Source organism: Apus apus, chromosome 1, assembly GCF_020740795.1.
Source record: "Apus apus isolate bApuApu2 chromosome 1, bApuApu2.pri.cur, whole genome shotgun sequence".
NCBI lineage: Eukaryota > Metazoa > Chordata > Aves > Apodiformes > Apodidae > Apus > Apus apus.
The window spans coordinates 42,009,035-42,033,978 of NC_067282.1; positions in this window are offsets into that span (position 1 = coordinate 42,009,035).

Here is a 24,944-nt window from a genome sequence, read left to right on the forward strand (position 1 = left end):
GCTTCCAGGTGGCGTTGTGATTGTGGCCACCCTGGTTTTGGGAGTAAGAGAGTTTAATACGAATGGCATGGTACACTGTGAGTTGGACAGTTTTGATGCTGGAGAGTCGTCCCATACAAATGTCATTCATTAGTGTAAGTGCAGCTGGGCTGCACAAATGGTAAAATCTGCAAGCGCAGCCCCAGCTGTGGCTGAAATTCACTTTGCAGAGTCCAAGAGACTCCCCCTCAGTTCACAGTCCTGCTATGCACCACATAGCCCACTCACAAACAGGAACTGGGGGTGTTGAAGCAAATCCTCTTTCCCAGCCACATGGGCAACCCCTTGGGTGTTAGTAGTTGCTTCTGGAGTGCTACAGGTACTGTTAGAAGTATGCAAGTGCTTTTCCCTTTCATTTGTTGCAAACAATTTGTTGTAGCAGTTCAAGCACTTGAAACAAAGCTCTTGGAGGCCCTTCAAAATAGGACTCAGGTGCATCCATTCCGCCCTCTCACAGCATACGTGAATATCGATTGCTCGTCCGGTCTGGTGTGTTCAATGTGTTCAGTCATCTGCAAAAAGCCAATTGTGACCACAGTGCTCTGCAGAGCACTGAGGTAACCAAACCAAATATTGTCTTTTACTTCAAGCAGTATATAGATATGTATACACATATATATTACTGACATGTGGCAACTATTGATGGAGCAAGTTCTGATGCTGCTGTTAAATTGCACCCCGTAGTTAATCAGTGGCTCTCTTTTATTGTTTTTGACAATACTTTCTACAGGTTGAAGAAGTTTACCTTTATAAGAAGCAGAAAGTTGACAGATATAGTAGATAATTCTGTTATGCCTGCTTGGAAATGATTAATGCTAAACTTTTGAACAGGTCTGCCTTGAAAAGGAAATGTCACCTGTTCAAATGCAGCTTTGTATGTTCTCCTGCGGTAATGTATTCAGTGCTTATCAACATGCTGATCTGCTGGTAGTTTCAGGGAGTAAATGTGAGTTTCAGCAATTGAAGCCTGATCCTACAGGTGCATGTTCAGGCAAAGCTGCCATTAGTTTTAATGAGAGTTTGTCTTATTCAAAAGTGCAGGATGAAGCCAGCAAGTGGGTAAATTAAATATGTGAGTTCAAGGGTGGGTTTTTATTACTCAGAATACATTGATGTGCCTTTGAGACCTCCATCTAAATAAGTTTTGGAAATGGCTTGAATTTTTCATGCAAAACCAGTCATCAGAACATTTTTATGATTTATTAAATTCTCATTTTATTTCCCTCCCTTCCGGCTGCTTGAGAAAGAGTTTCCAGCTGTTTGTACTTCCATTTGACAGATAAAGTAGACCCTTATTCTATAAAGCACTCAAGAACAAGTATAACTTCAAGAGTGTGAATGGTATCCTCTGACTGCAATGAGCTATCAGTGGCCTTGAAATAATGCATCTGCAAAGAGCCAGCTTTCCACAAGTACTAAAGTGTCTAAAAATATAGATGTGGTACAACAAGATTTTTAAAGGTGTTTAGACATGTTCCTCACTCCCTCTGTAATGATTTATTTAGTCTTCCCTGTAAATGTTAGAAGATAGCCATTGCGAAGTCCACTTGTATAGTAATGTATTTCAACAAACTGCAGTTTCTGTAGTATGGGGAATTAGGAAAAGGAGGTTCAGTTTAACAGGAGTGCCAGAAATAGAGACAGACTGAATTATTGCACTGCTTGACTGTCATTTCCTCTCTAGAATTACATTAACTGTCTATGGGTTTGTTCCCACACTGCCTCTCAGGTGTATTAGGACCCCACTCTTTCTGGTACTACGCCAAAGAAGAGGTCTTCTGATCTAGCAAGTTGCTTGAGGAACTCCAGCTTTTTCTTCTCTTCATTGTTTGCCCATGAGCTGTTCACGTTCTACATGACTTTGTCCATTGTTTGGATTTGTATGCAATTTATTCTCTGGGAATAGCCTATTAATTAACTAACCGAGGAACCAAAGATTGGGGCCAAAGGGCCAGATTTTCAAGCACTCACTAGGGAGAGTTCTGTTTATACATATTTCATGGGAGGGGTTATAATTTCAAAAATAATTGTGGTGGTTTGGAATTTGTAAATGCTTTGGGTGGATATTGTTACATACTAAGTTTTTGAAGTAACTAACATTCAAATGACATTCTTAGTCATTTAACTCTTCAGTATTTGAAGTTCTCCTTAGAAAGTAGTTTGACAAATACCAACACCATGGAAACTGTAATATTTATGTACTAATCGAATACAAATAGAACATTTCCCCAGCCACTTATCTTTCTACAGCATAGACAGTTCCTCATTCCAGATCTGTCCCTCTATCTATCTATCTATCATCTATCTATCTATCTATCTATCTATCTATCTATCTATCTATCTATCTATCTATCTATCTATCTACCTACCTACCTACCTACCTACCTACCTACCTACCTACCTACCTACCTACCACCTACCTCTCTCTGTGTCATTGTCTGTCTTACCCTTGCCATATTCAATCCTTAAGGCACATTGCCAACATTGTCTCAATAGAATTTTTGTTCTACACAGTTGTCTCATTGATCAGTTTGCATATCAATAATGCAGTGGCAGTCGGTTCGATCCTTTGAGTTGGACACAACTGAAACTGCAATTTCAGTATGATTCTTTTTCCTTGCAAATAGGTAAGTTTTCCAGTTTTTTAAATTCCTGCGTATTTTAACTGTATTCAGTTTTTAGCTACTTTCATGTTTTGAATGAGAACACACAGTTCCTGTGTAGACATTTGAAGGCCTTTAGGGGTGTTTGCTTTTTCTACTGAACACTACAAAATGCACTGTGTTAGAAGAACAAATGAGGATCACCAGGTTTTGTCGGCTGTTGGCTATTCTTGAAATTGATTACAAAATGTACCTACTAAATTTCTTCCTTTTTAGGATGTCTCTCTACTTCAATCAAAGGTATCCTGTAGCCAATGTTAATATCACCGCACTAGCTGTAAATTAACTAGTAGTCTAACTGCAACAGCACAGAGCTCTGCTTGGGCTGACCACATGAATATTTACCTGGCCAAGATGTACAACAGCCTGTACTAAACTTCATGCTGATACACTTCTCACTTGGTCTGGCTGATGTACAATTATCTCTGTCCTTTCTGTGAAACTGGCATTTTATCATCGACTGTCCCCTAGAAAAAAGCTGTTGGTTAGTTAGAGGTTAATCAATGAGCAAGAGAACTAATTTGGTAAGTAACTGATAGCCCAGAAGTGAGGGGCTAGTTCTGACTGGCTTGGATTATTAAAATGCTATTTCTAGAATTAGGAATACTGTCTTCTAGAAACACTGATATTGATAATGTTGATTACAAAAAATATAATGAAAGATCATTGTTGGTTCAAAAGTTCAGTCTCACAAGACAACTTATTTGTTTTCAAATGAGCCTGGCTTTGGCATATTTAATAAGAATAATAACAAAAATATAGAAAATACATTTTAGACCAGAGATTCTGTATATCCCCTAGACCATGCCCTGGACAGGAAAACAAGTATTATTTTGTTGGATCACATGAAATTAAGGAGAAGATAAATCCTTTTTCTCTAGCACATAGAGTGACAGTAGAGCTGCCTGCAAGCCTTACAGGACCAGTGGATGAAATAGCTACTGGATTTTAGTACCTCCTGGGTCACCGTGCAGAGGGGATTCTGCAAGAAATGAAGGCTAAAGGGAGAGCTGTTTTCAGGCTATTTTCTTCTCTTGCCACATGCCCTAGTACAGCAATGTGGAAAGATGCAGCTTCTTGCAGGCACGAGAAGGATGCACTCTCCATCTGGCTTTTCTTATTGACCTTCATGTGGTGTGACAGCACTATTCCCACTTTCCATTGCGCTCCTGGAAAAATCCTAAGGACTCCTGGGCTATGCAAGTAACAGCCTGATTCACCTCTCATTCCTGTGTAATGGTGACTGGAGTCACACGCACATCTGTTCTGAAGAACAGAAACCATTAAGCAATCACAATTCACTCATTGATCATGCATCATACACAAGCACAAGCTATTATCTAATTTAAGTGATTTACCTGGTAAAAATATGCTGCTTTTCACTACACACAGAAATAAAATAGCATTTTGCAAAGAACCTCTGAGAAAGTCCCTTTAATGCCAGATCCTGAGGTGTCATTCCAGACACTGATTAAAGTACAAACTAGAAAACAGTGGTTGTTTGATGACAATCTCTGTAACGATGCCCAGACTTTTTGTTTCCTCTCTTGCTCTGTGAACCAATATGGACCTAGTGTCAACAAAACCATGAGCTTTAATTACCTTGTGTTCAAGAAGCTGCACTAAAAACTGCTAATGGAAGAGGAGGAAAGAAGAAGGAAAAGATCAAATACCCTGAAAGATATTTACACAACAAGAGTTTTGTGACCATGGGATACTAATTTGAGGTTACATACAGGGAGTGAAAAAAGAAACTGCGCTTTCAGGAAACTTTGTGACAAGAATAGGTGGGAAAATAATTATGTTGCCTGACTAGGCTTCTCTTTGTACAGACACATTTTATGGCAAACACCAAAGCAAACAGTTTATAAGTGAAGCATAAGTTTTATTCATTTGCTGTCTGATCAGAAGTACTTATACATACCTGTAGTATGAGTGTCTTTTTATTTTTTCTTTTTTAAACGTGGGAGGTTTATTAAACCACAGGAAAGTTCAGGTGTTTATTTTAGAAATTGCTTTACTTCAGAATTTTGTTTAGAATGTAAGGGCTGTTGCATGATTCAGTGTGAAAGTATTGCCTTAATGTGCCTTTTTCCTTCCTTGAGTGGATAAGTAGCTGGCTGAAGGGTGGGGGAACAGCAGATAAATATTTTGGTGAGACTTTCTTGACACCATCTCTCATGATGTCATAAGCAAGGTGAGGAAACATAGTCTATAGAAAATAATTGGAAAGTAAGACAGCATCTTTCTAAAAGAGTAGGCATGAGATTCACTGTAAAACTGTGGAGTCCTTCCAAGGGGGGTCTTTTCAGGCTTTCATCCTGGTCCCAGCCCTAATCTGGGTTTTCATTAAGAGTCTAGAAAAAAGGTTAGAGAGCATATATGCACAGTTAATTTGTAGATGGCACCAACAAGATGATGCTCCAAGCACTTTGAAGGAAAGCTTCAGAAGTCAAATGGACAAAGTGGAGGGATGGCCTGAAATTCACAGAATGAAACTGTGCAGAGAATTACAGTTCAGAAGGAAATAAAATAGAGAATATGGAGAGTTGGAGCAGCAAAACAGACAAGGATCTGGGGACTACTCTGAAGCACAAAACCAGCCACAAGTTAGAGATATGAGGCTATTGTGAACAAGATAAATTCAGCAGTATGTGATCAAGAACTTAAATCTGTAAGAGATGGAAGGCAACTGCTTAGCTTTGTCTGGTTTTGGTGAGACCCCATATGGAAGACTGCCCGCTTGTGGGTTCTGCACTTGAAAAATTATATAGGCAAACTCCAGGAGAAGGTAACGAGCAGGGTAAGAGGTTTAGAAAACATGACATAGCCATAGAAGAAGAATTGGTCAAAACAAGGAAGACTGATGAGGGAATGTAGAAGTCTACTACATTAAGAAGTTTATTACAAAATGATAGATTTACTTGAGGGAGTTGAAAATGTCCTTTTTTGGAGGCTTTTAAGGATGAGCTAGAGAAATGCCTGTAGGGATTATCTGGAAACACAGCAACCTCTTAAGGTCTTTTCCAGCCTTATATTGCTTTAATTCATTGACTCACCCCATAAAATTTCACCTGAAAGCAAACATATAGTTTTAAGTAGATTATTAGGAGGGGTTTTTTGGGTGATATATTTTTAGCCTGGCACCCTGCTATTTTTTTCAACAAACAGATATATCTGTAATTCTGATGTTAATGTTTTCTTAGTACTTGATGATTTTTGTGAATATTCACATTGAAGTTTTAGGAGGTTTTTTCTAAATCAGAATTGTGTTTCAAAGGCTTTCACTAGAATGTTTTAAATGTTTATTAGATGGCAAGTGTCTCTTTAATCTATTTCCTCACAGATATTTTATCACAGAGGGTAGAATTTTAACCTCTCACAGAAAAAAAGTAACATTTAGTTGTAAAATACTTGATTCTGAATACTTTTTATTTATCCTGTTGCTTCAGTTTCCAAGCCATATTTCAAAGTATTTTTTCACTGGTATAAGGAGGTTCGTTTGCATCATGTTTACTTCATTTGCATCAATTTGCAATGTTTTTTGTTTCAGAACACTTGCCCTTTAAAAATTTAGTTGCCAGAAATTAGTGATCCCTGGATGCTGCCCTCAGTATAGTCAATGGGACAACCTTGTGAGAAGAATTGACTTCCTTGCTATCTTGATAACATTTTGTTCTAATTTAAGAAATCATACTGGATCGATTGAAAGTTAAATGTGCCATGCAGATTTCAAGTTGAATTTAGCATTCTACTTAAAAGAAAACTGAAATGCTTCATTTATTTTTGTGGCAGAGGAAACAGACAGTTTTGCTTTAGGAAAAAGCTGCGAATATGCCAGTAATTTAAAAAGTGTTTTTACTGAAATCCACATTTCTTTCAGCAAAAGCAGTTGTGTCCCATCATTAGCACTCACTACAAAATCCTTTTATTTGCAGAAGACCCAGACATAAATAAATCACTGACAGAGTAGAAGGTTATGCCCATCATAATAATAACCCAGACTCTGTTGGGTGGAGAGTTAGGTGACAAACCATATGCTTTATGGCTCTTGAAGGATCAGATGTTACTACACCTGATGCAATTCTGTTGTATCTTTTGCTGCAGATTCACGGACAGAAGTAGTTCTGTAGTCACAGGATGGGATTATTCTTTTTTTTTTACCTTTAACATTTTGTTGGGATTTTGGTGCATTCTTTGTGGGTTGCACATCAACACACAGCACAGACTTCTTGCTATGAGAACTAAAAAAACAACTAGCCTTCACCTTGATGCACCAGTGAGAGGCCTGTGCCTGCCTTCTTCCCACCAGGGTAGCTGCAGGTCTTCTGGAAGGGAGCTCCAGACCCAGCCCAGCCCATGGGCCGTGGATTCTCAGCCTGACCGAAAAGGGAAGCCAGTTCCTCGAGGCACAGCAGCAGAGAAAATGTTGCTGCCTGGCAAGAAGAGAGAGGGAGGCCATCTGGCAGTGAGACTCAGTGGATCTCTGGGGCATGAAATCACCTCATTGAAGCCACCCCACAAATTTCAAAGGGACTAATAGATAATACACGTGCATTGCTTCGTCTTTCGGCTTCTCACCATCAGCAGGCCTGCATGCCATACTTCCTCAGGGAGATTTTACCAGGGATTCCACTCAAATTCCTTTTCCACCAATACCAACTTGAATCCTTCTTGCCAGGAAAGAGTTCAGGCACCTTTTCACATACCTGCAGGGATCTCAGGAGATCTGCTTGTTATTCCAGCCCTCTCACCTGGGAACGTGTGTGTACACCAAGGATGCACGTCCTGTGGTTATTTTCCCTCTGAGGCGAGGGAGGTGAAATTGTTTGCCTGGTATATACCATTCATTCTCCTCCTGGTAATGGGCAAACACCTTTTTCTTGCTTTCCTTGATGGAACCTGCAATGCTGCACAGCTTTCCTATGTATTTACCCAGCCTGCAGGGCACCATATTCTCGTGTCATTCTTCAGGTTTCTTTGAAGCCAATGAAGCAGGACTGGCTCTTGAAAGTGCAGGGGTTAGGATCCAACATCAGGACCAAATAAGAAATTAATTCAGCTCTTGAGTATGTCCTTTTTTTTTTCTCTCTCTTTTTTTTTTAATATAATTTTATGGCTTTTTATCCATTTGTTCATCCACAAATTTTAGCAATAGATTTCTGCTAGTGATTTAAAGCCAAAGCTTGCTATACAACAGGCCTGAGTAAAGGGAAAGAAATTATTTGTACTTCACTTTTTCTGCTTGAAAATTAGCAAAGATTCTCCCACTGCTTTCAAATTAAAGCAATAATTTCCCCATAACAAGGCTGAAGACTATGGTCACAGACAAAATACAGAGATAAAGTGACAGGACAAGAAGGCATGGCTTGAAGCTGCACCAGGGAGGTTTAGGTTGGATATTAGGAGGCACTTCCTCACAGAAAGGGTCACCAGACATTGGAATGGACTGCCCAGAGAGGTGGTGGAGTCACTATCCTTGGAGATGTTTAAGGAAATACTGTATGTGGCACTTAGTGCCATGGTCTAGCCAATGTGGTGATGTTGGGTCATGGATTGGACTTGATAATCTCAGAAGTCTTTTCCAGCCTCAATAATGCTGTGATTCTGTGTGATATGTACTCTGTGCTTAAAGCTGTCTATACCAGAGTCCTTAGCTCATGTTATTCAGGGCTATGGCCGGTATACACGGGCCTCTTGCTGATATGTCTGTATTTGTCAATACCTGGAAATCCCACAAGTAGTGACAGAGCTGCACTTTAATCACATAATCAGGAAGATGATCAGATGTACTCTTAAAACTGATGAAAGTTTAGTGATCTTTGAACTATGATATCTCATGCTTCTGAGACAGTACTGGAAGGTGAGGGTACATTTAAGGAAGAGAATCTGCCTTTTGCTTTCTTCACTTGGATAACAGCTGCATCTGACTTTGTTTATCATAACACTTTCAATATCCAGCAAATATGATGGTGAGTCTGAGGTGATTCTTCATACCCCAACTGTGTTTAGTCCAAACACCCACAAGCGGCTTGCCTGGTGGGTTAAGTCAATGTTACCAGAAAAATGAAAAGGAACACAAAGTGCATATCTGGTTGTGAAGAAAACATCATATCTTTGGTAACAATCACTTTGATTATGAAGAAATTAACACTTTCATTTTACATGACATTACAGACAATGAAGTATAACCGTTATATTTTGACAAAATTCCACAGCTCTGGTGGTTGTTATCTGTTAAAGCACCTTCCACTGTTGCAGGATAAGCCGTGTTTTAGATCCTCTTGCAAGACCTTTTCTACCACATACCTCTCCTCTTCTCCTATCACCCTCTTTTGCTTTTTTTTAAAAAACCTCTCTCACATTGGAACTTGTTCTTTTAACTGGCCCCTCTCTATTGTGGTAGAAACTGAGCCCCTAACAACTGTGTAAATGGACTATCTCCTGATCATGGTCACCTCTATCTCCTGATCATAACCTGACTGGGTTTGACACATGTACAGAAACATCTTTCAAAGACCTTGTGTTCAATGTCTTATGCAGCTAACCCAATGTATTACTTATCAAAAAATATGTAACAGTAAAAAAAGATGTCAAAAGGCTTGCATGAGTTCATCTAAGCCTTAGTCCTTTGTGTGTTTTCCTCAGTCCTGTCCCACTTCTTTCTTACTAGAAGAAACAGATACCCAGGAACTATTGCTTGTCTCCCACCCCTTCTACTTGAAGTAAAAGGTTCTAACAGGTTCAAGTTTCTTTGATCCTGACCTTAGAAACATCCATCTATAAACTATCTGGCACCAGGTGGTAGACATTTCACTGTTAGATGTCCCTGTGCTTAAAAGCTCACAAATATCCTCTCTGGGAGATATTAATCTTTGTCATTATTCTATTTAGTATGTTTTTCTTAACAGTCTCCTTTAATTCTGTATAATCAAAAAATATCAAACAGAAAAAATGAGGCACTTATGATAGTCATGAAAATAATAGATATATCTCATCCTTTACAACAACCAAATGAATATGAAGTGGTTCGCACACTGCAACCTTACAATCTGGATATTACACAAGTAAAAATAAATGCACACACCCATAAAACTAGTAAAACTGGCTGTTGCAGCTACACATAGTTCCTTGTGTTCATTAAAATTCTATCTTTATTGAGCTTATCTCGTTTGGCATGCAGATCAAAGCGAAAATGTAATAAATAAAAGAATATACATAATGGCATCCATGGAAAGAAGCTATTCAGAAGATAATTCCAGTAGGTAAATTGCAGTGCAGTATTAAAAACAACAGTGCAGAAGCATATGAAGCACAACACGTCATAGACTGTTGAAGGGCCAGATCCTGAGGCCATTATTCACTTGCGTAGACACACTGACTTCAAAAGGATTACTCACAATGAGTAAAGGTAGTTGGAGTGCAACTAAACAAGAGAGTGTGGCCATGTAGCTGGACAACAGCTCTGTGTGAGAAGGGTTTGGTAGGTAATACCCAGCTCAGTCCACAGTGGCAGCTTCAAGTCTCCTCTGTGATGTGGTGAGCACCTGTGTAGGGCAGAGGATTCCTGATCACATGGAAACTGGGAACACAAATATGCATAAATATGAAGTGAATATGTTTTTCTTCAGTTGTGCCCACCTGTGCTGCTTATGGAAATAAATTTTTTCCTTCCCTAGTTGTGGCTGGCCTTGCACAGCCCATACACGAAAAAGTGAGCTGGATAAGCCTCACCTCATCCATTATTAGGCAAAGAGCAATGCATTGCTGAACTGGGTCCAAGATTTACATAGCTGCATTTTTATAGCCGTGGTAATGCATGGAGAAAGAACAGCTTGACTTTCAGATGTCAAGGATGAATTTTTAGGGCAAGCAACAAAGAGCAATTTAGGTTTTTTTACCTTAAACTGCTAACTAGAGTATTTTAATGCAGTCATAGGACATGAACATAAAGCCTCTTAGCATCATGTGATTGAAATTTTTATTGGCACAATTACACAAGTGAGATAAGGGATGATTTACAAAGTAAGTCACAAAAAGTGAACAAAACAGAAATTAGATGACAGATTTTAGACATCAGAAACTAGAAGAGTCTCTCTATCATGAGATACTGAACAGAATGAGTTCAATTCAGAGCATGAGAGAAAGAACATGTAGGAAAAAACTGACAAAGGAGAAGCCAAAGAGAAAGACTTCTTAAATACATTTAGAAACCTAACTGACATCAGTGGCTGCTGTTTGCTTCCACTGATTGAGCACTGGGAATGAACAAGAAGATCTGGGTATGCCAGGTTCTGCTTTTCTGTAAAACAAAACTGAGGGAAAATTTCTCTCAGTTTGGTCTTTCATGCCTTTTATGTTTGAGCGTTCTTATTACGTACGCAGTACAACCAAGAATTAGCCAGGCTGTCGTGCCATAAGGATGAGTTTCAACAGAGAAAAACATTTGTCTGTGGTTACAGACTGGCTCTCTGGGAAAAAAAACAAAACAAAAACTGGTTGTGGCAGTACCTACTGGAACTTCTAAAAGCAAAGCATGAGGCTAAGTTTACCTGTCTGCCTACCACTGCCTAGAGTGTTTTCCCAAGTCTCAGCTAGTTTATAACACACGGTTACCTGCAGTCATGTGAAAGTGTTTTCAACCAGCTTGGTGATTTTTTGGCAGTCACTACTATTTTACATAAAAAACATTTCATGCTATTTTTAAGAAGTAGGAGGCAACATCCTCTTCCTCAAAATATTAACAGATATTTTGAGCCAAATCTGCTACCTCTTTGACCCAATTTTATGTTCATATTACTCAACTGATCCCAGCATTATTATATCCTTGTGTCATTTTGGAATAAAACACTGCAGTGAATCAATCCCTTTTGCTCCTTTCTTCTCCATTTTTCCATCACCACCATGAAACATTCAAGGAAGTTTTCCACATCTGAGAGCTTTCTGAGTAAGGTGTGGAAGATATTGGCATCCATAAAACTCCAACAAGCACCTCAGAGATTATGATGTCTATAATACTGAAAAAATGCCATCAAGGTTATTTCAATACTTCTTTTCTTTTTTGTGTTTATATTTTGTGAACAAAACAAAAACTGATTCCAATAGCTGAGTGGAGCCTTCTCTTCAAATTAAAGCATCTGCCCCAGCTCATTGAATCTCCTAACTAACTGACACGGAAGTTAGCTGCATTATGAGGGCTTCAGGCCATCCTCAGCACTATCAGTCTTCATCAAGCTGAAACTTGCTGTGTTTAGGCAGGTTGGGATTTCTAAACAGGTTGTTCAGCCCAATTTTCTATGCTCAGTTGCCCAAGGATTTGTTTTCTTCCACGAGCAACAACAAAGTGTTTGGCTTACAAATGTTTTAAAAGAGACTATAATTTTGAGAGATTTTTCCAGCTTTAAAATAGGCAGTTTGACTAGGACAAACACCAGGTTTTCAGGACAGAAGGGACTCTACAAGCTATGAAGGACTTGCAGGCTGTTACCTTTGTTTTTTCTCCTGAAATGGAGACCTTTCAGATATGCTGCGATATAGCAGCAGTTTGACAGGATCTGGAGGCCTAACAGGACAATTTTGGACTCTGAGGAAAGATTCTTTTTGACTGTTAACACCATTTTACTTGAGCATATCCATGAATAAGCCCTAGAAAGGGCTTGACTCTGTCTACTTAAGCCTATACGAAGATTAATATCCTTTCATGTAGTGTATATATTTGCATGATATTTGATGTTGTGTGACTTTGGTACAAAATTGTAGTGAAATCCTTTTCCAGCATGTCATGTTCAAATAAACACAGTATTACTTGAAAAGAAAAAAAAGAAAAGAAAAGAAAAGAAAAGAAAAGAAAAGAAAAGAAAAGAAAAGAAAAGAAAAGAAAAGAAAAGAAAAGAAAAGAAAAGAAAAGAAAAGAAAGAAAAAAAAAGGAAAGAAAAGAAGAAAAAAGAAGACACAAGACCTGCAAAGGATGCAAACAAACGAGTCTTTCAGCTTCTCTTCCAAAACAATGAATAATAGCAGTCTATGCAAGGTATAGTTGCTTCTCAGAAAGGAATAATAAACAAACCAAGCATACGTTCATACAAGTGACTTAAAGACTAAATCAAAAGTCCATCTTAATTATCGATACACATCATTACAATATAGATCATGCAAGGCTTTTTCTTGCCACATGTGCTAAAATCTGTTCTTAATGCAGTATTTTGAGCTACATGTTTAAGCAGCACTGTATGAAGTAAAAGATATCTAATTATCCAACTTATTCAACTTAGCAGTTATCTTCCCTGATGGAGTCAGCCTTGCGCTTGTAGACTCCTGTGAAACTCTTAGGTATTCAACAGCTGTGTTGCCTTCACAAGATTTATACTACTGTAGTACTTCAAAGAAGAAGAAATAAAAGAACTCTGAGTATTTAGACAGGGTTTTCAAGAACTGAGTTTGTCGTGGTGGCCACAGACTTATATATCTTCACATCTACACAAGTCTGAGGTACTCCAAATGCAACAAACACTGGAAATGTCATGACAGTCCTAATGTTTATTCCTAGCTTCAAATTCCAAACAAGAGAGGAATTCAGAGGTGCTAAATGTTACACAAAGTGCCTAGAAAGAGACAATCCTTGTCACAAAATGGTTTTGAGGCTGCAACCATAGAAGAAAGTACCGTTATCCCTGTTTTATAAGTACAGGCATGGAGAGATGAAAGGATCTGTCTCTGTTATTCATGGAAAGATTATCATTGACTTCAGTGGGTGTAGTATCGCCCTATAGCGGTATGAAACTTGGCTTCTAATTACATTAGGCCCACGTAGACTCAGTTTCAGCCACAGTTCAGTTTTTATCACCAGGCTGTTAACCCGTAAACCAAAGGTATTTTAACTGCTGACAGAGTCTGACTTGTGGTTCTAGGCTCCCAGGATGCTTGACTAAGAGAAACCCATGTCCAGTCACGTTTCATTTGTGCTCCAAGTGTTTGGCTTCCATCAATGGCTTGGGATGGCCTGTTCTCTTCAGATTAAGAGGAAACAATATATGACGCACAGGCTTGTCTCACTCACTTCAAAGTGTGAGCAACAGTGACTCACCCACCTCCACAGAAATCTTTAAACCCTGTGCTGAGTTTCCTATTTTTCTTCTTGTGTCATAGATAGCATTGATGTCTTTTGTTTTCTCCAGCCTGTGTTCACCAGCTCTGCAGAATTTTGAATCCAATCTTGCAATGAGGTTTGGCTGTTTTGATTTTTTGAAAGGTGCCTTTGGGTTCCCATATTCTTTCATAGTTTACTTAACCAAGCAGCATGTGTTTAAGTTTCTCAGTAACTGCGGGTGTTACCAAATAGGAATAATCTGCATAATACCGGAGTGAAAGGGAGGCTTGTTATTCACACTTCATTATCATCTTGTACCAACAGACAGATGCTGTCACTGTTTGCCCTTTTCAGTGGAAGTGGGCTAAATTCATCCTAGGCACAGATGGGGGTAGGTGGCTATGGAGCAGTTCCCATCCATTTGGAATATGGCGTGTTAGATCGAGTTATTCTTTTACAGAGCAGAGGAGCTTATTGAACACAAATGGTAAATGAACCTAACTGTGGACCAAACTCTTCCATGCAGAACATCAGCTGGTGCAGGAAGAACTTCCGTAAATTCTTAAACATATGCTTGGTTAGGAATAAGATGAAAAAAAAAAAAGTCACTTCATTATAAAATTCTTGCCAGATAACACCATGGCTTCATTAGGAAGGATTTATCTGATCTTGTGCTTGCAGTCCCATGACAGAATTCAATGAACCTGGGTGGCCCATGGCTGTTATCCTGTGTAGGCTACCAGTCCGGTAGGCTAGTATGTAAAAGGTGGATACCACCACCACTGCGGCTGTTTTTTTCTACACCACTGTTTTTGAGTTAAAGTGACCATGGCAGCGCTGCCCTGTGCTGAACCCAGTGCTGTTGATATGCATTAGACATGATCTAAGCATGCCCATAAGATTGGGATCCTTGTGGGCCTTAGGCAATGGAATATCTGTTTTGTAATTCTCAAATGCACTCCGGGAAATGGCAGTCTATGTGTTTAGTTCAGTCGAGGTGTCAGTGGCGTAATTTTAAGCATCAAAGTAAGTTCTGTAATGGAAATTTTGAGTACCTTAGTGGGGCAAACGTTATTGGAAAAAATCACTTTTTTCTCTTTGATGAAATTCTCCTCAGTTGCACCATAAGTGCTTAGGTGCTTTATTTGAATCTTGCTGAAGGCACCTGCCTGTCTGAGCTTCAGCTCTTCTGGGTGTCCAGAGCTCTGCCTTGGCACATGACCAGAACACTTTAAACAGCCTGATAGCTATCTCCCACCTAAGAAGGTAGGCATTCCTCTGCTGAAGTCTCCTGAGGGGCTCAAACCTGCAGACATTCTCAAAAAAACACCTAATGCACACCCAGAAGGCTCCTTGGAAAATACTTTGTGGGTGCTTTTTTAGAACAGACAGCAGAGAGGGATCTGCCACCCACCTTTCACAAAATACTCTGTGATTAAGCTGTTTGCTTAGGAAGTTAGACTCAAATTCAAACTGCTCTGACTGAAGGGGTTGAAACCAACATTTCTCCAAAAAAATGCCCTCCCCAGGGGTTACATTGTTTAGACAGAGATGGATGGATTTTCATACACAATCTCTACTCTTCCTCTTGAAGTTACTTTACTGTGTCGCAGAAAGTTCAAAAGTCTCTGGATTGGCACTTCCACAGAGATGCATTACTCTGTTGCCTGCACAAAGTACATTTGTCAGAGCTCACTTTTTCGAGACCTCTTCATACGCCTTCTGGTAAACACCCTTTCAATTCAACTCAGACAAATAGGAGATCTGACACTTGAAAGACTGGATGAAATTAAGTCCTGGTCTCCCACTTGGACCTCTATAGCTTTACTTGTACTAAACAGACAGCAAAAATTTCCATCACCAGCACAATTCAGAAGTAAGCTTTTGGAAAGATGAGGTGTAGGCACCTACTTACAGGTTTTGTTCTGTGAATGTGAAGTAAGACCTGTCTTGATCTTCATATGTGCTGTAAAGTAGCTGAAAGTGCCTGAACGGTGAGTATGGTGAAAACACACATTTGCATCTTGTCTTGGGGCACCTGACTTTCCCTATGCTGTGTATGTATTGTTTCATACATGGTTTATGGTTTCCACTCCAATGGCAAGTCACACAGGCTTCAACTACTCTAGAAAGCTTAGTTAAAAAGGAATAGTAGCACAGAAGCATAGAATGGTTTGGGTTGGAAAGGACCTTAAAGATAATCTAGTTCCACCCCCCCTGCATGGGCAGGGACATCTCCCACTAGACCGGTTGCTCAAAACCCCATCCAACCTGGTCACTTCCAGAGAGGGAGCATCCACAACTTCCCTGGGCAACATGTTCCAGTGTCTCATGATCGTTGTAGTAAATAACTTCTTCTTCCTAATGCTTAACCTAAATCTATTATGTTCCAGTTTAAAATCCTTACCCCTTGTCCTGTCAATACAGGTCCTATTAGAAAATCCCTCCTCATCTTTCCTGTAGGTCCCTTGTTTTTGCTTGATGACAGATAAGTCAATCTGCAAATTTGCATAATGCTGATGTTCTCATAGGGTTGCAATAATGTATTCTGAGTTCATATTTCTCTAATAGAAAACAATGCAAGACAGAGAATACAAAGAATACCACCCAAGGGACTTATGTGCCTCTTGCTGAATTAATCCTGAAGTTCAGGTGTCCTTCTAATGTCCCTATTTTGTCTCTCAAAATCATCACTTCTATTTGACCTACCTAAAGGCCAAAGGTCAAGTTGACTTGACTTTTTTCCAGGCCCTGTTAAAGACCATTTTTGAAGTCATAAATGTAGTTTGCTGAAGAATAAAGGCATACCCTTTCCTATACGAATTGCTAATTAGCTCTTTTGCAGTGCTCACAGCTGAAGCTGATGGGGTGATTTGGACCAAATGTACTTTCCATTCTAATAACATAGAAGTTTTGTCAAATGAGAAAGATTTCCTTTATGTTTTCTGCCAAAAAAACCCCACAAAACCCTTGTCTGAACCAAATAAAAAAGCAGGCAGACTTACAGTACTTCATTGATTATTTTTTTTTTAAACCAGGCGGTACAAGGTAGTGAGTGAACCTGCAGTCAGTCCCTCCAGCTTCAACCACACTGCTGAGGCACCAGCATTGTGGCCTCCACTCTTCTGGAGCCACCAAGTCTCCCTGCTACCCTGAGAAAGTGGCCATCTTCCTGCTGCGACATTAGAGGGAGACTGAGGTGACTAACCCCCTAATTTACATGCCTCACATGGGTGATTAGCGTTAGGTAGGATGAATTGTGGCTGTAGTGTATCATTGAAATGTCTTACCTTATTTTCCAGATCAAAGTATCTCATGTTTTTGTTGTGATGAAACAGTGTGGTACTTAACAAGAGAAGCACGTAGACATGCAACATACTAATTAGAGAAGCCAGCAGTTTACTGTATCTTTCCATTATCCTGCAATCCTGTTTTAGTTAATATGTTATGGCATGTGTTTTATTATGGACTTCCACAATGGAGTCCTAAAATTAAGTAAATATATCTGTAACTGTAGGTGTATAGATGGTATTACTAACAATGAGGAATTCTGAGTTGGATTGAAATGAGAATTCCCCTCCAAGTTAATTTTTAAAATGAAAAATGTGGACCTTTTCATTCTGTGTGTATTTTTAAAATGTTTGGTTTTGCTGTGGCTTAGTACCAAAACAAAATTTGAAATTATATATAACATTAATAGTGTTCACAGTTTTAACCAGCCTTTCTGTCCCAGCAGCAAGAGAGCCAGTCAGCTATCCATTCTCATTTTTAGGACTGAGTGAAAATAATGAGAAATTTCAGTGCTGGTAGTGGGTCATTACCACTAAACTGCTGGATACTGCCCAAATAATTTGGCTTGAAGATGCAAAAGTAAGCTAAGTATTTAAGGATATGATGAAGAGTTTTCAGAAAAGTTCCAAGTCAACATATCCTGAATACATGATAATTATGGCTGTTTCCCAGAGCATTTGCTAACAAGACTAAGAAAGTCATTAGAAACTGACTCAACTTTAAAAAAAAATATTAAAAAATGGAAAGTCTTATGTTGGTTTGAAAAGAATATGGGCTGAAGAACACACACCAACACTCCATTCACAATATTGTTTGACTGCAGTGTGAGACTACAAATGTTACGGTTCTTTGGAGAGTATTTACAATTAAACTATAAACAAAAAGCATGCTGTGGCTTGATTGACCTATGCATCATTGCACGCTGATTTATATGAGTTATTTCACAGTTTGGGAATGTCCTCACATAGTCCTATATGTATGGTTATCGCATTTGTTTTTGAGTTCACTTGCCCTTCTTTTGAACAGTACACCTCATCTTCAATGTTCAGCTGGGAAAATAATTTATAAACAGTGATTCTGAGTAGAAGTGTTGGTCTACTGCTTCTTATGGCTGGGGCTGGTACTGAGAGCACTGAATTTCCTGTAAAAAGTCCTCTTTATCTGGGCAGCAAGAAATCTCTAATGCGATATTAGGAGGAGATACTGTGGTTCTATTACAGATAACAGATTCAAGTCAGCAGTGGACTGTGCTCAGGACTATGTAATCAAGGTGGTTTGTAAGTTGAGAAGCATTGCAGCCGCATGCAGAGGAGGTGGCTTGGCAGTTGACAGGAATTTCCATCCTGCAACTGTCAAATCCACAATCACAATCCATCATGCAGAGTAATGGCTTCCTCCTTCCTGTTCACTCTACTGTCTAAGCGTGATTTTCCGTCCTGAATGCATCCAGTCTTTCACGTATGTTTTATTTTATTGTACACAATCAGATGCACATTATGGTATCATTAGAAAGTAAATATTTAATAGTCTTCATTAATAGAAACATTCCCAGTGTTGGCTTTTAATACTTGAAAGTAACCACCTATTTTACATGTTATAGTGTACTTTGTGGTGTGAAAACAAAGACAATTGCTGATTTTTCAATAACGGTCACCACCAGGGTGAATGAGTACAAGCTAATGAGATAATCCTTACTCTTACTCACTTGTCTGTGGTAGAAAAGAGATGGAAACAAGGGAGGGGAAAGCAGAATTCCATCTCAGAATTTATCAGTAAGTATCCAAGGTCAGCAGCCCTGATGAAATAACAATTTTTAGCACCAACAGAAAAAAATTCATCTGAATGTCTTAAAGTCTGCTAAACACTATATGCTTCCAGTACCAAATATATTAATAGAGTGTAATTTTTTTATTTTTTTTTTACCATTAATGAGTAACATTTAGTATTGCCTTGCAGGAATGGCCTTAAAAAGAAACTCTTGATATGCTCCAGATTCTTATCCAAATGAAAGCTTAGAAAGACAAATGTATTTATCACCAATCTCCAGGGACTTAATTTTATGCTGAGTTAGAATGCAATGACTGAAAATAAATAGTTTTCCAGTGCTAAGATATTTTCTTTTGCTGAAAGTACTAAGACACTCTTATTTTTTTGCTTGATGCTTTTGGCCTTGAAAGCAGGATTCCTCTGAGCTGTTTGCAAATTAGCGTCTAAAGGAAAACTAGGAAACAAATGTGTTTACTGAGTAAGATTAAGTCAGTGCATGAGCAGGGAACAGGAAGGATCATAAACCACAGAGACCAGTTCAAACCAATTTTCACAGAACTCCTCCCTTTAGTAACATTACTGTAAATTACAAATATTACATCATCAGGACAAATGATTATTTGCTAATCCATGATTCAGAAGGCCAACCATTGTTAAACAGCACCCTTTGGAAACTGGTTAACCCTTTGTGCTTCATTTACTACATCACCAAATGTACAGATGGAAAGAAGCTATGATTTAAGTGTGCTAAGAGGACAGTGACTATGAAATCAGTAAAATACATGTAAACTCTATACAGGGAACCAGAAAAAGGTCTCAGGTAATCAAACCTGGCATGAGAAGACAGTAGTACAGTCAAAGAACAAGCACAGTGAAAAAATCTCACCATAACTCTGTTTTGGTAAGGTATTATATTGCTGACAATTATCTTCTGGAGACTGTGCTGAACTTTTCATGAAGAGTAACTTCTTTAGTGTACATCTGTAGTTTCAGACCAATTCAGGAACCACAGGCTTATCATATAAAGGCGCTGACAGCTGCATCATCCTAAACCTTTGCTTTTTTTTTCATCCCAATGAATATTCCTATTAGAGGACAGAAATATCTCTGGAGATTAATGGATGTATACAGTTTACAAAGGCATCCCAGGAGCCACAAGCAGAACATACTACCAAAATCAGAAGACAGGAGAAGAAGCTGTTTAAGGACAGGTCTTTATTCATGTTTTAGTTTCAGCTGGGAGTTCTATTTTGAGGGGAATCTCCTGATCCCTCCTACCTAGAAGAGAATCATAGAATCATACAGTGGTTTGGATTGGAATGGACCTTTGAAGGTCCTCTAGTCCAACACCCTTGCAATGAACAGGGACATTTTCAACTAGATCAGGTTGCTCAGAACCCCTGACCTTGAATGTTCTACAGTGTCTCTGGGCAGTCTGTTCCAGTGTTTCACCCCCCTTATAATAAAAATTTCTTCATTGGATCTGGTCTAAATCTACCCTCTTTTAGTTTAAAATCACTACCACTTATCCTATCACTACAGGCCCTATTAAAAAGCTTGTTTTCATCTTTCATATAAGCTCCCTTTAAGACTGAATAAGGTGTTCCTGGAGCATTCTTTTCTCCTGGCTTGAACAATCCCAACTGTCTCAGCCCTTCCTCATAGGAGAGGTGTGCCACCCCTTCAGGCCCTCCTCTGGACTCACATCAACAGATCCATATCCTTCTTGTGTTGGGGGCTCCAGATCCAGATACAATAGTCCAGGTGTGGTCTCATGAGAGTGGAGTAGAGGGGCAGAATCATGTTCCCTGACCTGCTGGCCAGGGAAGCTTTGGTTTGAGTCATGGAGCCTCTCAAGGCATGCAAGCTGGATTCCTTTTGGATGACACTAATTAGAAAACGTGAGCCAGAAGACTACCTAACACTCTCAGATTGCTAACAGAAATTCAGTCAACAGGACCAAACTAGAACTAGTCTGACATCAAACCCCTGAAAAGTGTGCAGTGCATGTCATTCCTCAGCATCTGTTCTCATTGCTCAGTATTTGCTAACACAGATGTAGTCTTAGATACCTTAGGTTTTGACAGGCTTATGGTAGAGCTATTAGAGGAGTCAATAAATGGTCTAGAACCACCTCTTTGCAATTTGCAGCTATTCCGTTTGTCTGTGATATGAGTTGGACAGTGCTCTTATAATTTTGCCTGCTGTCTTGGAAAGATGTTTTGTTGTAAGAGCCTTGAGAGCCTTTAGGAATGTCCATTTATTTTGGTCACTTCTGGATGAGCATACTCCTATGTACAGTTGAACATAATTAGGATACAGATGGTGCTGATTGTGATTTTCTCCATAGCCCCTAATTTCCTTTCCTTTTTTGTTTTTGTTTTGGGGGTTTTGTTTTGGTTGTTTGTTTGTGGGTTTGTTTGTTTGTTGTTAATGTCTTATTTTACTTTGCTCTTGCTGGTGTTCAGAATTAAAAATGCAGTAAGAGTATTAGAGGGTCCTGAAAAATATGTATCAATTTAGAGAAAGTTCCTACAGACACTTGTACATTAGCTGTTTTCCTTGGGGCAGAGTTAGCACAGTATGTGTAGATAATCCTCTTGAATTTGTGTTTTGTTGGTTGTTTAATTATGCCAGATAGTAATGGGTTACATAGATGTAAGTCGCTATATGAAAGATGTAAATTACTTTCACTTTCTGTCTACAAATGATTGGGGATTCTTCAGTCTATATGTAAGGATTTAAAGTGTAATTGCAAAGGAAAAAGCATCTCATGAGAAGAATGTCTGAATTCAGAATAGTCCTAAATAATTCAGGATAGGTGAGTTAGGGAAGTCTCCACAAGCCCCAAATCAGATGAGTGTTCCCCTCCTGTCTGAGTGTTCAGGATTCAGCTCTAATTTATCGTGTCTGCAGTGCAGATACATGCACCCCAATTAGGTCCTATTAAAGTTAATGGAGAGTTTGAAGGTTGCCTAAGCACAGCCTTCTAGTGTTGTTTGAGATGCCACCAAGACCAGGAGATGCCTGCATGAAGCCTGCAGACACAAGACCTAAGCGTGACAACACACAGCATCTAACACATTAATAAGAAATCTGTGCTCAGGAAATGGAACTGGGTCTGAGCTTTTCCTCAACTCTGATGGAAACTTGGACAAGCTCCGATATAGACACCTGTGTTGCACAGCTTAATTTCAGGCAAGCGGAATTCTACCCAATATCTCATAATAATGAATGCAATGGAAGTGGTAAACAAGTGCTGGCAGTGTGAGGAATAGGTCTATTCAAAGGGAAGAAAGGACAGAGATAGGTTGTGTTACTATTAATGAACAGGAATGGCATATTTATATGTGCTGGAAATAGAACTGTGCAAATAATGGATTTTAGGGTTTGGTGGTTGAACTGAAAGTTACACAAGAAATTCCTTTTAGTTAAACTGATTTTGTGTGTGTGTGTGTGAACATGTGCTTCATCTGGTTTGTTAATGACCAGGAACTAGATTTCCATGTAGCCTGTAGCCATGGTTTAAGCATGGTAGCTATATTCCTGTAGCCGTGGATTAAAAACCTTGGAAAGGATGCTGGGCAGGAACCACTGGATCATGAACTGAGAATTACCATGCAGTGATATGACAGGAAATAATAAACAATCTTATTTCACAGCACGACTGGGAAGCTTATAGTCTATATTTTATGGGTTCTGCTCAGCAGCTTTTACTTTAGATTGCCTTTACTTGAAGTGTCACAGTACTTATTCAACTATGTGAGTGAGAAAAGTGATTCATCATGCCAAAAGATTGTGAAACTGGGCAGTATCTCTTATGTATCTATGTGTTCACCCGTCTCCAAAATAACAATCCAAACCCCATTATTTGAAGGGTATATGAGGCAGATTCTTATTCTCTGACATCAGATTTAGACCTGAAAGTTTGTCTGGTTTAATTACATTGTTAAACTGGTAAAATATGTCAGTCTAAACATGCTATCACAATTTTGGAAGTACTGAAACTGCTGCAGGTTATTCCTGTTCAGGATCTAGAATAAGCTATAATAGCCTTAAAACTTGAATGCCAACATAACTGCGTTTGCACTGGAGTACAAAACTGTGCTTATAAACCTGCCAGGTTTTATCTATTCTGAGTGAAGTGGGAATGGTCACGTGATTAAAATGAACAGACTTTGAGTCTTGATCAACACAAGCAATATATATGGGGAAAAAAAGTTTAAAAACCTGTGATATTGAGTTCATATCCATGGACAGTTTAAAGCTACAAATGTTTAGGAATACATAAGCTGAATTTTTCAAAGAAGATACATGTTGATACTTCATATTATCACACAGAAAGTTGTGCAGTTGGCAGCAAAAGTTGGTTTTCCTTCAAAAAAAAGTTATATTAATATTTACTTGATTGCCTGATAAAAGTAATACTACAAAAGAATATTGCAAAACCTCGGAGGCTTGGCATGTTTTTCTATGTGGGTGGAAAAATGTTGTGCCGAAGCCAAGCTGGAATGAATCATGAAACTATAACATAGAAAATATACTAGAAGATCCATATTTTTTATAAAAGATGACAGCAAGAATAATAAAGCTGTGGGCCTTACAAGTATATGCAAGATAAACTTGTTGCTGGAATAATATTGGATAATATATTGTGCAGGACAGGCGTTGATTGCTAGGACAGCAGTACAGTTTTGGCCTTCATTCATTAATTTAGGCACTGAACCAAGATGTTGGAGACCCACCACTCAAGACTTTCCCCAGGGGAACTCAAAAGGGACAGAATTTCATCTGCCCTGTAAGTTCTAAGGGACATGATAAGGGATATAACTGCATGTCTTTCACTGCTTCTTCTGTATTAATGATAAGTGCCAAAACAGTGCCCCACAGGTTAACCCAGCAGAGTTTGGCAGGTGGTGAAGTTTCTATAGCTTTTAAGCTTCTCATGTCTCAACGCTTACGGGATAACTTCAGGGAAAGGCACACAACTTTTGATTGCTACGCTGACACCCCATCTGTCTTCCTATCAACCTAATGCCATAATTACCAGGTTGAAAAAAAGATGAGTGTAATGCCAGCTAAAAATAAGACTGTGTTAATCTCATGCGTAAGCATCTGTGCGTGTGTATGAAACGATGCTGTCTAAAAGAAAGGCACGGGCCATCCCCTCACCTAGAAGCCAAATGAATCTGGCTGGCTTGCTTCAACGTCACCAAGTGCCAGCCCTTTCTACAGGAGACTTGTCCCAGACACTGCACGGAGGGACAATTCTAAGGATAGGGCCAAGAAGTGAGCTAAGATTCAAGCAGTGTGACCATGGAGAGTCTGGTGAGTAAGTTCACTAGCAGATTGTCTGTGTAAATGTACCCATTGTGACTTATCATAGGTAAACAGGCATTGCAGAAAATCCTATTCTAGTTATCAAAAGGTATGTCACATAAATGTACCATATACACTTACCCTATTGATTGTTCTAGTACTGTGTTTCTACTTTTTATAACAATCATTAAAACATATTCACCAACCAACAAACATGGACCTATTTTTGAAACATATATTTATATGGAAAATTCTGCTACAATTTTAGAATTCAAGCCAAAACACCTCTTTGGATAGACCAGCTTAAGAAAAGGGGAAGCAGAAATACCAGATGCACAGAGAATTAACTTGACTGGTGTACTTCAGGGCCCAAATTTTGCTTTCTTTTTATTTAGGGGAAAAAAAAAAAAAGAAAAAAGAAAGAAAAAAAAAAGAGTTGAAGCACTGTTGAAACATCTTCAAGGAGTTTTCTTTTACCATTCCACTGAGGCCAGGTTAGTTGGGAACAAAACAAAACAAAAAAACAACTCAGAAATGTATACTCCTCTTTGAAACTAGACAAAGAATTAACAAAGAAGAAGAGACAGATCAAAATCTACGTAGGTGTATGCTCAGAAGCACACATGAATGGGAGGAGGAGGATGTGCCCATGCCCTGGTAACTGCTACATGCAGCCACTTCTCCCTGCCTTATGCATATGTGTGAGTAAGATCCCAGCCCTCTTATCACTCACCCCGTCTGGATTTGAGGCTGCTCCTAGGCAGGCTAATTTGTCAGGA